Source organism: Lepidochelys kempii, chromosome 8 (genome assembly GCF_965140265.1).
Source record: "Lepidochelys kempii isolate rLepKem1 chromosome 8, rLepKem1.hap2, whole genome shotgun sequence".
Classification (NCBI taxonomy): Eukaryota; Metazoa; Chordata; order Testudines; family Cheloniidae; genus Lepidochelys; species Lepidochelys kempii.
The window spans coordinates 22,427,346-22,431,502 of record NC_133263.1 but is presented as its reverse complement, the minus strand read 5'-3'; positions in this window follow the sequence as shown (position 1 = coordinate 22,431,502).

The following is a 4,157-nucleotide window of genomic DNA, read 5'->3' as shown; positions in this document are numbered from 1 at the left end:
GGACGGGCCCGGCCGCAAGCCCCGCCTCCTCCTGCCCGCCCCCGCCGGCGCAGCGCCCTGCGCGAGGGCGGGGAGGGAAGAGGAAGAAAGAAGAGGGGCAGGGGGCAGGGCAGAAGAGGAGAGGAGAGGAAGGGGGGGCAGGGAGGATGAGGGGGGCAGAGCGGGGGGGGGAGGTAAAAGGGGCAGGGCAGAAGAGGGCAGAGGAGGAGAAGAAGGGGGCAGGGCAGAGCGGGGAGGAGGAGCGGTTGTTCCCCTTTAGGGAACCCTTCCTGGCCCGATGGGGTCAGGGGGAGCAGTTTCTCCTGGGCATAGCCAAAGCACACACCCCTTCCTTCCCCCGTGACAGGCAGGGAAGTGGCACCTTGGGAGAAGGGAAGGGATCACACAGTGCCACGGGCAGGGGCACCAAGAGGGCCCATGGTGAGAAACCCCTGTCACAACCCCAGCCCCAGGCCTGGCTTTCAGGCCCCCTGGATTGACCTAGCCACACTCGTCATGTGCCACTTTGTCACTCACAACGGAAGGAGTGGTGGGGAGGGGGAGATAGGCCTGTCTGTCTGTCATTACACTGGGGAGCCCTATCCTGTACAAAAAGAAAAGGAGGACTTGTGGCACCTTAGAGACTAACCAATTTATTTGAGCATGAGCTTTCGTGAGCTACAGCTCACTTCATCGGATGCATTCAGTGGATGCATTCAGTTTTTCCACTGAATGCATCCGATGAAGTGAGCTGTAGCTCACAAAAGCTCATGCTCAGATAAATTGGTTAGTCTCTAAGGTGCCACAAGTACTCCTTTTCTATTTGCGAATACAGACTAACACGGCTGCTACTCTGAAATCTAACCTGTACATAACACTAAGGCCAGGGCTGCAGCAGAAACGTATTGCTGGTGTAGCCATACTGGTATAGCCTGACCGGCAAACCCTCCTAGTGGAAACACATCTTATACTGGCAAAAGAGTGCTTCTGCACCTGTTCCCCACGTGAAATAATCTGTGCCAGCAAAATAACTTGTATGTTACTATAACTGTTAATATAGAAATGTTGTTTAAAAAAATCACACCCCTAAACTGGCAAAAGTTTCTTGTGTAGACCTAGCCTAAGGGTGAGATACAAACCAACACCTCTTGCCATCAAATTCAGTGTTTGGGCCCAAGCTGAATCTTTAGTCCCAGCACACACAAACCCTTTGGCATTAGTTCTAGGGTGCACACCAGAGAATCAGAGGATGTGTTGTATTAGATTAGACCATTGCTGGTTTGCTTCATGGTACGCTTCATGCCGTGTGTGTAAAAAAACTGGACACTGTGTCATCATACGGTCTTTTGAACTACATCACGTCATTCTAACTATCCTCCTTGTCCCAAATGCAATATGGACAGGAAGAAACCTTGTTCACCTCAAATAAGTAACAATTAATGGAGTGCTAAAGTAGAGCAATACAGATTATAATGGTAACTAACCCCAAATCGTGTCAAATGAGAGAATTTCTGGGGAATGGTTGGGACTCTGAAATCACATGCCCATTGTCTCCTAGGGTATGTCTATATTACAAAGCACTGCTGCAGCTATGCAACTGCTGTACTGTAGACACTTGCTTCATGGACAGAAGGGGGTTTTCCATTGCTGTAGTAAATCCGCCTCATTAAGAGGCAGTAGCTGGGTCAACAGAAGAATTCTTCCATCAACCTAGTGGTTGGTTTAACTACATGTCTTAGGGGTGTGAGCAACATAGCTAGTTTGACATAAGTTTTAGGTGTAGGACCGGAACAGAGTGTAACAGAATTTATGACAAAGTTCTGCCTCATGCAGATGGTTTCTTAACTGCCAACAGACATTGCAGAAGAATGACCAGTGGACCAGAATAAAAGAGGAAGACAAGAGAACAGAGGATTACAAAGGAAACAATTACTAGGTTTGCAGAAGAAGGAGTAGGCAAAAAACTGAAAACCAACACTGCAGAGTAACACACTACTGCTTGGGTGAGACATGGGCTGACAAAAAACATCTCAGCTTCCAATAAACCAGCCATGGTATGCAAGAAGAATTGGCACATGGAGCTGATCACAACATTTCATAAGTCTGGGCCAAATCCTGAAAACAAGTGAGTATCTGCAAAGCACTAGCATCCCTCACTGATATCAAAAGGAATTGAGAGTGCTCAAGATTTGGCCCACTGCAGAGGTAATAATAATACTTTCAGCTTTAACTTTCAAGTATGATTACTTCCTTAACATGTCCCGGACTCCCATGAGGGCTGAAAAATTCTCATACAAAGAGTTAGATTGGTACTAATCTTTCTGAACTGATTAATTCAAATTTGAGAACCAATTAAATCATCCCAATTCTTTTAATTTATAAGTTTAATCTTTGTTGCTAACAAACAGACAAAAGAATCTAAAATTTTCCCATATCTCTCACATTTAAAGATACTTCAGTAATTCCTTAAAGAGAAAATTGTCTCATTTTGCACTAGGATAGCACAAATATTCAGAAATGTCAAATGCCTTTTGAAATCTTAGAAAGCTATTTGCCTCAGTGTCATTGAACTATCTTGAAAACATTCTATTTTTTCTCCTTGTCCCTCCTAACCATGAACCAGAGATAGGCATGGCATAATTCAATTATTATTTTTTTATAATTTAAATAGGTAATATCAATGTTAGTTTTTAAGCATTCTTTTTATTTTTAACACTTTAAATGTTCACAGTTGCACAAAATTATGGAAGGGGGGATCCAACAGTAATTATTTAATAATAGTAGACACTGAGATTAAAAAGTTAAAACTTTATAAGTGCTAACACAAACTATCGACATCACATGTCAAAATATAAAAACTAAATATTTTTAAATCAAACTTATACGTTCTCAGGCAGCATTTTTCTTACTTTGCCTGTCTATAAATTTCTATTATTATAGATGGAAATACTTTTTCATCAGTTTGTGTGAAATTGACATTAACCAATAAAAATCAAATGCTTCCAAGCCAAATCACAGAGAATCTTTGACATTTTACACATTCAAAACCACTAGTCTTCTAGTATTCTGTGGTTTACAATGTTTGGGCTGAATTCAGCCCCAGTTACCTTTTTGGCTGGGTTTGCATTGAAAGGCGGGAATGCAATCCCTGAAACTGAATGTTGCCTAATATTTGTTTTTCAGATGCAGCCTTGAACTGACAAAGATCAGTCGCATTCAATGTGCAAGAATAAGGAAGGTGCCAACAACTCTAGGTCTACTGACTCACCGCCCATGTCTTGTTTTGTGATATTATACATGGGCTGAAAGATCTACTTTTGCTTAACTGTACAGATTAAAATGATACATTTAATATTATCCTTTTCTAAGGCTCTAAACATGCATAATGGTAATTGATAGTTGTGTTGCAGTGGCAGAGAAAAAGGTGTCTGACCAGATTTTTCACTCTTGACCAAAAATAAATAAAGATGAAATGTGCTGATTATTTCTTTGAGTGATAGATGTTTAATATACTGCCTTGATTGTTTACTGTACAATGTTGATAAAGTCTCAGCTGGAGTACTGTGTCCAGTTCTGGGCGCCACATTTCAGGAAAGATATAAACAATTTGGAGAAAGTCTAGATAAGAGCAACAAAAATGATTAAAGGTCTAGAAAATATGACCTATGAGGAAAGATTGAAAAATCTGGGTTTGTTTAGTCTGGAGAAGAGAAGACAAGACTGAGGGGCAACATGATAACAGTTTTCAAGTACATAAAAGGTTGTTACAAGGAGGAGGGTGAAAATTGTTCTCATTAACCTCTGAAGATAGGACAAGAAGCAAGGGGGTAAAATGCAGCAAGGGCGGTTTAAGTTGGACAATCGGAAAAACTTCCTATCAGGGTAGTTAAACACTGGAATAAATTACTTGGGGGCATTGTGGAATCTCCGTCACTGGAGGTTTTTAAGACCAGGTTAGAAAACACTGTCAGGAATGAACTAGTTTATTACTTAGTCCTGCTTTGAGTGAAGGAGACTGGACTAGATGACTCATTGAGGTTCCTTTCAGTCCTACACTTCTATGATTAGGTAATAAAGGACAGTTCATTGAAGAGCCCTCTAGACACACCTTTCACATGAAAAGGTCAGAGCCTAAGTCCACTTGCGGTAGAGGAAAATTGAGCACTGAGTTAGTGGCT